General features: G+C 36.9%; 1 pseudogene; it reads left to right on the top strand.

Moving 5' to 3' along the window:
• The first annotated feature begins 2,128 nt into the window (after positions 1 to 2,128).
• Positions 2,129 to 14,016, top strand: part of LOC103241006 (elongation factor 1-delta-like) — a 52,183-nt pseudogene continuing 40,295 nt past the window's right edge.

The raw sequence follows: 14,016 nt of genomic DNA, 5'->3' as shown, positions 1-14,016 counted from the left end.
TACATAAGGGAAAAACATATAAAATGATAAAAATGTCTGGTGGGGAAGTGAGAAAGGATTCTCTTCCTCATTTTATTACATTACCTTTCTTAATTCCTCTTAGTTGTATATACTTCCACACTCAGAAATCTTTCAGTAGATGCCATTGACTAAAACCTTGTTTCTCAAACATCTTCATAACTTTCAGGTATGCTGGCTCTGACCATTTCACTATCATTGAGACCTGTTATGAGAATAATTGTCTTCCGTGATGTTTACAAATGGTGACAACACTGCTCAGATGTATCTAAAATGTTTTTTTAAACGTGTATATTTTCAGCTCATGCAGTTTCTGGCAGAAATGACACCATTAGTTTATTGTTCATTTTGTAAATGCAGAGAAGAGAAACTTTTGGTCAGTGAATGGATTAAAGGCAGTTTTGGGGCCTATTCCAAATGCTGAAGCTCTAACAGAGTTGTACAAAACTTATGGGGAAAATGAAATTTTAGTTAAGCCTCTTCTCTGTGAGAATTTGTGACTGGAACTTGACAGGAGAGAAAAAGAATAGTTTTTAAAAGCCCATAGTTCCCTTGAGGGATAATAATAAAGTTATCTCGTGAGAGGTACTTAATGACTGTGCACTAAAAGTAGCCCAGTGCTTATCCTACCACAATTCTATGCCAAGGTAAGGTTCAGTTATACTAGGATGGTATTTAAAGCATCAGAAAGTGTAAAACCAATGTCCATTGTTTAAAACTTGAGCCTGACTGGTTTCACATACGGAGCAAATTCTGTATAAATATTAATTTGACAACTGTCAGTTCCACATATTCAGAGTTAGTGTTATATAAACTGTCAACCCGCAGCCAGGTTGAAGAGGCGGTGGATATACTCTGGGGAACCCATCTTATCAGTCTGCCCCACATTGCCTTTTTAAGTAAACGAGCTGACAGAGTCAAGGGCAAAGAAAGGAGAGCTGCAGATTTCATGGATTCACTCGGGTTAGGATTTTACTGCTTAAGGACAGATGCATCCTTGGCTTTAAGATTCTCCTCTTTTCCTAGCACAAATTTCACTTTTTCTAACACCAGGGAATGATTTTACCAGGGAGGACAAAGGTCAATAACAAGTTCTAATTCAGAATCAGAAGACTTTTCCTAGGGAACTAAGAATATGATATTTTTTCCAGGTAACAGGGCTTTTCTCAACTTTTTGAACCTCTTAGACCTGCAAATTCTATCCCACAGGGAAGCAGAAAAGGCAAAGAACAACAGAGCAGCCCTTAGCCAAAAAGAACTGAGGCCACGCAACTACTAAGTCACCAGTTCATGGTGCTCTTGCTATGCCTGCCTCTGCCCTACCTGTCTGGCCTACTTGACGTTGTGCCAGTTCAAGTATTTCAGATCAAACCACCTTCTTAGTTCCTCCCTAGGACCTTGATCTAGACTGAATGCAGCTTCTCAGCCCCAGGCAAGAGGCTAGGTCAGCTCTTTAGCAGGTACTGGGGTGCCCTGGCTAGTCCAATGCTCCCTGGATGACTCATGCTCGTTCCTACCCATCAGATGCTATAAAAGCCACCGGCACAGTAGCTAGTTCTGGCTTTGAAAACCATAAACATACACCCGGTCAATGCTTTCTGCAGAGCCTTACCCTGAGCATGCAGCTCCACTTTATACTCAGTTGGATCAGCTTAAAACTTTTCTTGAAAGGAGCTCCAAATATGTACTTTATGCTTGTTCTGCTTTCTGCAAAGATTATTTTTCAGCGGCATCTTGTTGTACTGTACCATTTTTTTTAATTGCCACTCTCTTGGTAAAGGTTTTCTACCTCAACCCCACAGAATAGCTACTTAGATATCCTAAAAGTATTAATTATCTATATACATCCTGCCTAACAAAATTGTGCTGCAATAGCATGGTTTATTTGCCAAAGAGTTCTGAGACTATTACCTTGATTATCATTTGTTGGTTAATATTAATTATGGTTTTGAGATGACAGTGATAAGAAATGTGGCATATTCAGCAGATACAGCTTCCTAAAATATCTATAAGATTGGAAAGTACTGTACTATCCAGCGTAAAGTGTTACTTCCCTGTATGAGTGGCTATTTGCAAAGCTGATTTACAATGTGGCAAATAAGAAAACGGGATGATAAACAGCAGCAGAGATGCTGCAAGAATTGCCATGCAGGCACTGTTCCCCAACACCACCTACCATAAATTCTTACAAGATAAAGTGTATACCAGAGTAAGCAGGGAACCATTTTCTTTACATTCCTTCCATTCTGCCAGAACTCTGAAATTAAAATAGGAGAGAGTGAACAGGAGCCACTATTTTGAAAATCAGAGTAGACAGCACTAGACGAAGAGCAGATCTGTGACTGGTCCCAGCTCGTGTGAGCATACGTGACCTTCGGCAAGACTGAATCTCAATATTCTCAGTTGCTTTCTATTCTTTGTTTTATTTTTTAAGGAAAAACAAATACCTTCTCTGACAGTGTGAGGATAATATGAAATAATATATAATTGTCCTGTGTCACTAAAAATGATATAGATACCTGTGTGTGTAATAAAATTACCTAATTTGACAGGTGATTGATAAAGAATACACATAAAATAATAAGATGAATGAAATATAGTAGTTGCATATATCTCAATACTAGATATGCTCAGGGCAAGTTTGAGACTAATCTAATTCCCAATATCGCGAACTCCCCAATTACATGATTTTTTTTTTTTTTTTGAGATGGAGTCTTGCTCTGTGGCACAAGCTGGAGTGCAGTGGCGCGATCTCGGCTCACTGCAAGCTCCGCCTCCCAGGTTCACGCCATTCTCCTGCCTCCTGAGTAGCTGAGACCACAGGTGCCCGCCACCACTCCTGGCTAATTTTTTTGTATTTTTAGTAAGAGACGGGGTTTCACTGTGTTAGCCAGGATGGTCTCGATCTCCTGACCTCATGATCCACCCACCTCAGCCTCCCAAAGTGCTGGGATTACAGGCATGAGCCACCGTGCCCAGCCGGAAATTTCAATGACAGTAGATAGGTAAGCAAATTTGTTATCTTCCATATACCTTATGAAGGGAAATAAGTTTTAAGTTACATGTTCAACTGGCAATATTGAGTGGGATTTAAAAACCAGTAATTTGAAAATAGACTTGAAACCAGTAACAACATACAAGACAATGGAAAGGCATAGAAATCCAATATTATAGAGTCAGTTACTCTTCAGATGTCCCTGAAATGATCTTGACAGAAGAAACAACCAAATGATATTTTCTTAACCTAAACTTGTGAACTGGTGGTAACATAAACTATCAATACTAAACATGTTGGTAAATTTTGATGCTTATTTATATTTTAAATTTTATTATTGTAAAAATATAAATAATCCTGAATATTGAGTGAGATTTCATTTTTTAAAAAATCCCTAGGCCTGGGGCGGTGGCTCACACCTGTAATCCCAGCACTTTGGGAGGCCTGTGGATCACGAAGTCAGGAGTTTGAGACCAGCCTGGTCAATATGGTGAAACCTCGTATCTCTACTAAAAAATACGAAAATCAGATGGGCATGGTGGTGCACGCCTGTAGTCCCAGCTACTTGGGAGACTTAGGCTGGAAAATTGCTTGAACCCAGGAGGCAGAGGTTGCAGTGAGCCAAGTAGCACTGCACTCCAGCCTGGACAACAGACTCTGCCTCAAAAATAAAAAAAAAAAGAAAAAAGAAAAAAGAAAAAAGAATCCCTGGACAACCATTCTTATAGCAACATTTCAAACAAATCCCTCAAAACTTTTTCAGAATGTTTTGCAACTGAAAAGAAATCACAAATAGAACAATACAATAAAAAGGCAAAATCAATTAAACTAAAAATTACTTCAGGCTTTCTTCAAGGTCAGTGAAGCTTGACATGTCAAAAGCATATTTTAGGAGTAAATTATCTGTGAAAGTCCTATGCTGCAATCATTCAACAAATACTAAATGCCCAATATATATAGTACCAGGCAAAATGCTAGGTGTGGAGGATGCATTAGTTAGAAAGATAGACTAAGTTTCTACCTTAGAGCTTATACCAGCAGAAAATATGCAAACTAAACAGGTACTTACAAGAGTTGAATAAATAATTGCAAGAATACAAAGTGCTGCCAAGTGAGTGTTTGAAATAGACACAGAACCACCACCAAAAAATAAAAAATAAAATAAAATTTCTACTGGATGAAGAGAGTTACTAATAGGGACTATGAGTCACTTGAGATGATGATGATGATGATGATGATTGTTATTATTTTGAGATAGAATCTCACTCTATTTCCTCAGCCAGAGTGCAGTGGTACAATCTTGGCTCACTGCAATCTCCGCCTCCTGTATTCAAGTGATTCTCCTGCCTCAGTCTCCCCAGTAGCTGGGATTACAGGCATGCGCCATCATGCTCTGCTAATTTTTGTATTTTTAGTAGAGATGGGGTTTCACCATGTTGGCCAGACTGGTCTCGAACTCCTGTCTTCAGGTGATCCACCTGCCTTGTCCTTGAGATTCTTGATTCGTGAGATGAGAATTATACCATTAGCGGGGGATAAAAAAGGTCAGCATCAGTTGAATTAAGTGAGACTGGTCAGTGGATGTGGAGGCCTTTTCAATTCAGGCAGCATTTGAGGGTTTCTTTTCAGCAAGACTTGTCAAACACCCAGAAGCATGGAGAAAGGGAGCTGTTACCATTTGTATTCCCAGATCTATGAAATTCAGTGATTACAAGCCAGAACAGAGCAATTTCCTAGATGCTGAGCCTTATACGTTGAGTCAGTTCTCTTTAGTCAACACAATTTTCTGAAATTGATAAACTCAATGCAATTGCATCCCTTAAGGCAGAAATAGATTATTTTTTCCTAATGGCAAATTAAACCCAATTTTTGCATTTTAATCATTATATAGGGGGTGAAATAAAAATTCAAGTGGGTTTTAAAGTACAAGAAGAAATTTCAAAGAAACAACACTGCCAGAACAACTTCCTCAAATACATGCATGCATATACGATTTGCAGGGGGACATGGCTATACTCTCTTTTGACTTTAAAAAAACTGGAAGGAAAAGTGTTGGGGGAAGTAACTTTGCAGTTTACGTCCTAGTTTTGCAATAAGTGGCTTTACTTATTGCAAGTTACTTAATGATTTTTAGTCTCAGAATCTTTATTTGTAAACTGGAGTGAATAATGCCTCTGACACAGATTTGTGACATTCTACCTGTGAAATGTAAATCCGTAGCTAACACAGTAGAAACCAAATGAATTTCCTAGGCTCTTTCTCAATCCCCTAATCTTCCCACTTTACTAGAACCAAACGAAGGAAGGAAAGAAGGAAGGGAGGAAAGAAGGAAAGAAGGAAAGAAGGAAGGAAGGAAGGAAGGAAGGAAGGAAGGAAGGAAGGAAGGAAGGAAGGAAGGAAGGAAGGATAAACTTTATATTCTAAAATAAAATAAATTTTATTATTGTAAAAATATAAATAATCCTGAATATTGAGTGAGATTTCGTTTTTTAAAAATCCCTAAGCCTGGGGTGGTGGCTCACACCTGTAATCCCAGCACTTTGGGAGGCCTGTGGATCATGAAGCCAGGAGTTCGAGACCAGCCTGGTCTCGAAAGACCAGGAAAGAAGGAAGGAAAGAAGGAAAGAAGGAAAGAAGGAAAGAAGGAAAGAAGGAAGGAAGGAAGGAAGGAAGGAAGGAAGGAAGGAAGGAAGGAAGGAAGGAAGGAAGGAAGGAGAGAGAGAGAGAGAGAGAGAGAAAGAAAGAAAGAAAGAAAGAAAGAAAGAAAGAAAGAAAGAAAGAAAGAAAGAAAGAAAGAGAAAGAAAGAAAGAGAGAGAGAGAAAGAAAGAAAGAGAAAGAAAGAAAGAAAGAAAGAAAGAAAGAAAGAAAGAAAGAAAGAAAGAAAGAAAGAAAGAAAGAAAGAAAGAAAGAAAGAAGGAAGGGATCAAAGAAGGAAGGAAGGAAGGAGGGAAGGAAACAAAGAAGAAAGGAAGGAAGGAAGGAAGGAAGGGGAAAGAAAGAGAGAGAAAAGAGAGAAGAGAAAAGAGGACAAAACTTGCCTCTCTTTCTAATAGAACGAGAGTCAGAATAAGAGAGGCCTTCCAGTCACAAATAAATTAGTAAAAACAAATTTGCATTTTAGCTATCAAGTGGTGATGCTGTGGACTCTAATTCAGTGACAAATACGAAATGTGTACTTCATAAATATTGGATTAATTGAATGTAACGAAAAGAACGACTAAAGTGAATACCTGAACAGAATAAATAAATGAATGAATGACACCCATCTTAAAGGGTCTTTGAACCTCTACACGAATTACTTTTTTTCATCCTATTTCCTTTTAGGTTATTGGTTTTCAGCTCTGACTACATAATAGAACGTCATGGGTAACTTTTAAAATCACTATGCCCAGGACAACTTGCATCAGAATTTGAGTGGTAGGTGGGGGTGGGGATCAGTATTTTTTAAATTCCCCAGGTGATTCCAATGTACTGTCAAGGGAGATTCATTTTTTCTATACTAGTCGTGTCTCACCTCGTGTATATTCACTTGATGACATTCCTTTTATCCCTACTCTCAGTGCCTTTGAGATAACAATTACTTAATTACTCTATTTTGTCCTAGTTTACTAATAGATGAGAATTAAATAATGCAGCCCTTGTTTGCTCTTGTTTCCTCTGGTTTCTAAGCACAATGTGGAATCATTTGTAATGACAAACATTTTAGATAGATTTGAAATGAATTATAATTGTAGCTGAACAAACCTGAGAGGGTAAATTTCTCACTCTCTCTGCCTCAGAAAACCAGCCACACTTCTTATACCAATTCAATCAGAATCTCTGGAATGAAAACCTGGGCATCAGAATTTTTTGGTAAACTTAAAAATTGATACCTTCAGTTAGGTAGGAATTGTTCATATTCCTATACATAGGTGGCTACCTGCCATAACCTTCAAAGCAATTAGTTCCAGTGGTCAATGGAGAAAGCAAAGCAGAGTAATGAGACCCTCCCCGCCTTTTTTTTTCTTTTTGAGACAGAGTCTTACTCTGTTGCCCAGGTTGGAGTGCGGTGGCACAATCTCAGCTCACTGCAACCTCTGCCTCCCACGTTGAAGCCATTCTCCTGCCTCAGCCTCCTGAGTAGCTGGGATTACAGGCGCATGCCACCACGCCTGGCTAAGTTTTTGTATTTTTAGTAGAGACGAGGTTTCACCATGTTGGCCTGACTGGTCTTGAACTCCTGACCTCAGGTGATCCACCTGCTTCAGCCTCTCAAAGTGCTGGGATTACAGGCGTGAGCGCCCAGTTGAGACCCCCCCATTTAAATATAATCTTGCTGCTTCATTTTGAAATTGGTAACCCTCCAGCCATCACTACTATTTCCTAGACAAGGTAAGGTCAGCATCTTGCCTATGCCCTCTCTGATCTGCAAGATACAAGAGTAGCCTAGACAAAATACACCATTTTAAAATCCAACTTTTCCATATAATTGTACATTTTTTGAACTCATATTCTGGTAGATTAAGGTTGTTCATTAATAGGACTTTTTGCATTTATAATTAAGCCTATTATTAAATATCAGTTTTCTCTTCTAAAAAGCATAAGACTAGCAGAATACTAATTTACATAAATGCATAAATGAGACCACCATACGTTAGACATTTTGTTTTTTTGTTTCAAGACAGTGTCTCACTCTGTCACTTAGGCTAGAGTGCGGTGGCATGATCTCAGCTCACTGCAACCTCCACCTTCTGTGTTCAAGAAGCAATACTCCTACTTTAGCCTCCCAAGTAGTGGGGTTCTACAGGCTCATACCACCATGCCCTGCTAATTTTTATATTTTTTGTAAAGATGGAGCTTTGCCATCTTTCCCAGGCTGGTCTCAAACTCCTGGCTCAAGTGATGTGCCTGCCTAGGCCTCCCAAACATTTTGTTTCTTCTTTTGCAGTCTGTTATCACTGTTTATTTTTCTCTATTCTTGATTCTACTTGCCCCCCCACCCCACATTATAATATTTATTTGATTTTTCCTCCCCATATTTAATATATTCCAACATTTTAAAAATGTAGTAACTATTCCACCATATTTCAGCATATACATGCAAAAATGTATACTTTTACAATTATTTACAACATAAAAATAAAATCTTATATACACTTGTTTGTCAGTCTTTTGTTAGATATACAGTTTGTGAACATTTTCTCCCACTCTGTGGGTTGTCTATTTACTCTGCTGATTATTTCTTTTGCTGTGCAGAAGGCTTTTCTTTTAATTAGTTCCCGTTTATTTTTTGGTTTGTTGCATTTGCTTTTGGGTTCTTAGTCATGAATTCTTTGCTTAAGCCAATGTCTAGAAAAGTTTTTCTGATGTTATCTTCTAAAATTTTTATGGTTTCAGGTCTTAGATTTAAGCCTTTGATCCATCTTGAGTTGACTTTTTGTATAAGGTGAGAGATGAGGATCCAGTTTCATTCTCCTACATGTGGCTTGCCAGTTAACCTAGCATCATTTATTGAATAGGGTGTCCTTTCCCCACTTTATGATTTTGTATGCTTTTTCGAAGATCAGTTGGTTCTAACTATTTGGCTCTATTTCTGGGTTCTCTATTCTGTTCCATTGATCTACGTGCCTATTATACCAATGCTGTTTTGGTAACTGTAGCCTTGTAGTATAGTTTGAAGTTGGGTAATGTGATGCCTCCAGATTTGTTCTTTTTGTTTAGTATTGCTTTGGCTATGCAGGCTCTTTTTTGGATCCATATGAATTTTAGAATTGTTTTTTCTAGTTATGTGAAGAATGATGATGGTATTTTGATGGGAATTACATTAAATCTGTGATTGCTTTTGGTAGTATAGTCATTTTCACAATATTGACTCTACCCATCCATGAGCATGGGATGTTTCCATTTGTTTGTGTCATCTGTGATTTTTTTTCAGCAGTGTTTTGTAGTTTTCCTTGAGATCTTTCACCTGCTTGGTGAAGTATATTCCTAAGTATTCCGTTTTTTTGTTTGTTTGTTTTTTTGTTTTTTTGTTTTTTTTGTTTTTTTGTTTTTTGGCAGCTGTTGTAAAAGGGATTGAGTTCTTGATTTGATTCTCAGCTTGGTCATTTGTTGGTGTATAGCAGTGCTACTGATTTGTGTACACTGATTTTGTATCCTGAAACATTACTGAATTCATTTCTCAGATCTAGGAGCTCTTTGGATGAGTTTTCAGGGTTTTTCTAGGTATACAATCATATCATCAGCAAACAGTGACAAGTTTTAATAGCTGCAAAATAATTCATTATATGCAAGTACCATAAGTTAACCATTACAATGGATATTCATTTTCCTCCATTTTTTGCTAGAATGAGCAATCATTATTAAATTATTAAACATCCTTATACACTAATACTCACATACTGGTGCTTTAACTCTATAGCCTAAATACTTGGTTTGGGATTTCTGGACCAAAGGATATATTAGGGTTTAAAAAATTTTATTTTAATATTTACTGCTAAATGTTCTGTCCAAAAAAATATAATAACTCATATATCCACCAGCAATATTTGGAAATACTTTTCTCTATGCCACCACAAATAGTAGGAAGATATGGGTATTTTATTATTTTGGCCAGTCTAATTAAGTGCATAATAACATGTCATTTTCAATTTAATTCATATTTTCCTGACTCCCAGTGAGTTTGTGTATCATTTAATTAATTATTTGTTTGTTTATTTATTTAGAAATGGAGTTTCATTCTGTCACCCAGACTGGCATGCAGTGGTGTGATCTCAGCTCACTGCAACTTCTGCCTCCCGGGTTCACTCTACTCTGAATCCCAGTGAGTTTGCACATTCATTCATTCATTCATTCATTTAGAGGCAGAGTCTTGCTGTGTCAACCAGGCTGGAGTGCAGTGGTGCGATCTTGGCTCACTGAAACCTCTGCCTCCTGGGCTCAAGTTATTCTCCTGCTTCAGTCTGCCATGTAGCTGGGATTACAGGCATGCACCACCACGTCTAGCTAATTGTTGTATTTTTAGTAGAGACGGGGTTTTGCCATGTTGGCCAGGCTGGTCTCAAACTCTTGACCTCAAGTGATCCGCCCACCTCAGCTTCCGAAAGTGCTGAGATTACAGGGATAAGCCCTGCATCAGGCCTATTTGCACATCATTTTATATATTTGTTGCCCTTTTGGATTTGGGGCCCTGTGAATTGCCCATTCATGTCCTTTGTCCATTTTTTCAGGAAACTATACCCTCAATTATTTTTAAGTATTTTTAGTATTTCATCACTTACAAAAGAAAAAAAGTTCAGCTGTGTTTTTGGTAAATGGTCTTTTTGTTTTTTCTAATTCAAGTTTTGTTAGAAATTCCTGATACATTTTTAAAATGTCATTTTCATCATCTGCTGTTATGATCACATGATTATTCTCTTTAAGTTTAACATTAAATTTTGTATTAAATTCTGGTGACTCGATTTTCTTCTGGGGTTTTTATAGTTTTGGGTTTTACATTTAAGTCTTCATTCTATCTTACTTTTTGTATAAGGCGTAAGAAAGGTGTCTACTTTCAATTTTTTGCAATATGGCTAGCCAGTTCTCCCAGCACCATTTATTAAATAGATAATCTATTCCCTATCACTTGTTTTTGTCAGGTTTGTTGAAGATCACATCGCATGTTCTCACTTATCAGTGGGAGCCGAACGATGAGAACACATGGACACATGGTGGGGGAACAACACTCAGTGAGGCCTGTCGGGGAGTAGGGACAGGGAGAGCACCAGGAAGCTAATGGATGCTGGGCTTAATACCTAGGTGATGGGTTAATAGGTGCAGCAAACCACCATGGCAAACGTTTACCTAGGTGACAAACCTGTACATCCTGCATATGTACCACAGAACTTAAAAGCTGATGAAAAAACATTCTGGTGACAAACTTCCTGATAATGAACCACCATTCATTTCTAAAATAAAAACTTTATCATACTATATGAAGTGACTGATAAACTCTAAGATTCTTCTAATATTTATTTTTTTACCTATATGTTAAAATCTAGGACTAAGCTATATTTTCTTTACTTAAGGGCTATAAAATGTTATATTTATGTTCATATTCATGTATGTATGTGTGTTGTATATGTGTTTGTCTAATATTGTTTTATTTAAAGCATCTCTTAAAATTTTTTTTCTACTGGACAATGTTGAAATTTAAAGTGGTATTCTAAAGTTTCATTATATTAAATAGACTTTAATTTAATTTCTAATATATTTTAGTTCATATGCTTAGTTGCTATATTTGGTGCACAAAAGTTTATTAAAGTGTATCTCTTTCATTAATAGTAATTTTATTATATAATGTCTTTATCCTGATTATTGCTATTATTATTAAATTTCAGCCTCTCTGATATTTATACCACACTTGCTTTATTTTGTTTCCATTTGGCATATAGCTCTGCTCATCTCTTGTTATTATGTATTTCCTGTAAAGGCAGTACGTAGTTGTGCTTTTTTACTTCAATCTGATGGTCTTGTAAAGTGAGATTTCAGTCAATTAACCCTTACTATAATGACAGAAATAAGTTTTTATTCCTTTTTAAACTTTTTTATCACAGTCATTTCTGCTATAGCACTTGTTTCAAGACATGAATTTCCAACATGATTGACATACAAGGGAATGATTTCAGCATAAAATCAATTTTGTATCTCCTTATGAATCATTACCACTTCAGAAACACTAGATAAAGGCAGAAAACTGCATGGTTAGATGGAGCCATACAGAAATTAGTACACAAAACATGTACACGCTCAGACTTGAGCCATCTACCAGTTACCTCAGTCCACAGCATGTGTTAGCCTACATTGTTTTTCCATTCTTTTGAACTCATGAACTTTTCAATACAAAAAACACACTCTTTTAATTAATCTCTCAAACATATCTAAGCATCTGTGTTCAAAACCAGCAAGCCATGCATGTAAAAGAAAATCTTTAGGTATTGATGATATTGAAGATCATCTTGAACTAAAGCGTTTTGAAAGAAAGGAGGGAATATGTATTATCTCCAGAGCAACAAGCATAAAGGAATCCACATGGTGGACCATCAGACACAACTCTGCAAAAATACATGGCTATGTCTTGAATGACTTCAAGCGCTGTGAAATCAATAAGAACAAGGACGAAAGAAATACAAGAAATTGAAATATTGTTGAGCATATGAAGACCAAATAGTGCAATGATCAAAAACAACCTTTCTCACAATCAAAGAGAAAACTTAATCAAAGAGAAAGCACTATCTCTATACAAAGACCATTATCACCAAATCCTGCATAATTTTCTCCTTTCAGTGCTACTAGAGGGTGGTTTGGTGGTTTCAAACACCACTACAACTCCTAAAGCCTTCATATCAGTAAAGCTTTGAGTGTAGAAGAGGAAGTCACAGATTTCCAGAAGGGATACGGAAGTTAATTGAATAACAAGGCTATGCATTGGATCAAATTTTAAATATTTATGACATAGGTATCTATTATAGACATATGCTTCCAAAGAACTGCATCTCAAAGGGAAAACAAACATGTTCCAGGTTTTAAGGCTGCAAAAAGACTGCAGATTTTGACAACCCTCCTTTCACTACTATATAGTAACTCACAAGCTGCAATCCTTCCAACTCTCATTTTCACGAGCAAACTGTAGACTATTTCAAGGTAAATTGTCAAATGTATTGTAACCATTGATGTATTTTTTAACGATTTAACATGTATAAAACTGTTCTATTTTTATTAGGCTCTTACCTTGTATTAATAATATTTAACTAATGAAGTTTTTGAGCGTCCTACTAATCCTGAATAACAGTGACATTTTTGTTCTCTATGATTTTAACAATCATTCACTATAATTAAAGTAGCTTGAAAATCTTATTTACCTGGGAACAAAGCAAATGTTTAGAAAAAACTAAATGAGTGATTATTTTTGGCATGAAGAACAGAGACCAGTTGCCCTTTTGCTGCCTTCACAACTCATTCTTACATCCAAAGCAAGGTTTGATAATTTAGGGGAAAAGAAACAAGTATAAAAGGAATTCTATGAGACTATCTCTTTTTATTACCAATTTAAAACTTCACTTCTAAAGGCCCAGTGACTACTGTATTTATTATTCACTGAATTTGTAATTTCTAACAATGCGTCCAAATTTATAAGGCAGGCCACTTGTTTTTCCCAGGAAGCTTGCCATAATGAAATTACCTTTCAAATTACACTGTTATTATTCAATAGTACTAAAACTCTCCTACTGTGAGCACTAATTTGCACAAACTACCATTGCACTTGGCACCGATAAAAATACAAATATATTTTAGAATGACATTTGAATTTGGAAATATGCCCAATATCGCTCTTTACTCTGAATGGAAAGAACTGCTTGTGGTTCTGGGTAAAAATATGACTGCTTATACCTAATATACTTTCTAATAAGATAATTTCATGTGCAAAAAATCTAGTTACCTATAATCGTGAGGTCAATTTTTTTGTGAATCTTATTTAGGGCTGGGCACAGTGACTCATGTCTGTAATCCAAGCAATTTGGGAGGCCAAGTCAGGCAGATCTCTTGAGTCCAGGAGTTTGAGCCCAGCCTGGGCAACATGGTGAAACTCCGCCTCTACAAAAAATATAAAAATTAACCAGGCATAGTGGTGCATGCCTGTGGTCCCTGCTACTTGGGAGGCTGAGGTGGGAGAATCACCTGAGCCCAGGAGGTCAAGGCTGTAATGATCCAAGATGGCATCGCTGCACTCCAGCCTGGGCAATAGAGTGAGACTTTGTCTCAAATATAAGTAATAATAATAGTAATAATGATAATAATATGAGGCGTAATTTTAGAAGATGGGATGGCAGAGTAGGAAGAACCAGAAATCTATCTCCCTACCTAAAATCTATCTGCCTACTACAATTGTACTAACAGAATTTATCTGATGTAACTATTTTGGAACTGTGGATCCTATTGAAGGCTTGCACCTTCCAAAGGAAGGCTTGTTTAGTGAATTGCTATT

This window comes from Chlorocebus sabaeus, chromosome 13 (assembly GCF_047675955.1).
Source record: "Chlorocebus sabaeus isolate Y175 chromosome 13, mChlSab1.0.hap1, whole genome shotgun sequence".
Taxonomy (NCBI): Eukaryota; Metazoa; Chordata; class Mammalia; order Primates; family Cercopithecidae; genus Chlorocebus; species Chlorocebus sabaeus.
The sequence above is the reverse complement of the archived record's forward strand: the minus strand, read 5'-3'. Positions and strand labels throughout refer to the sequence as shown.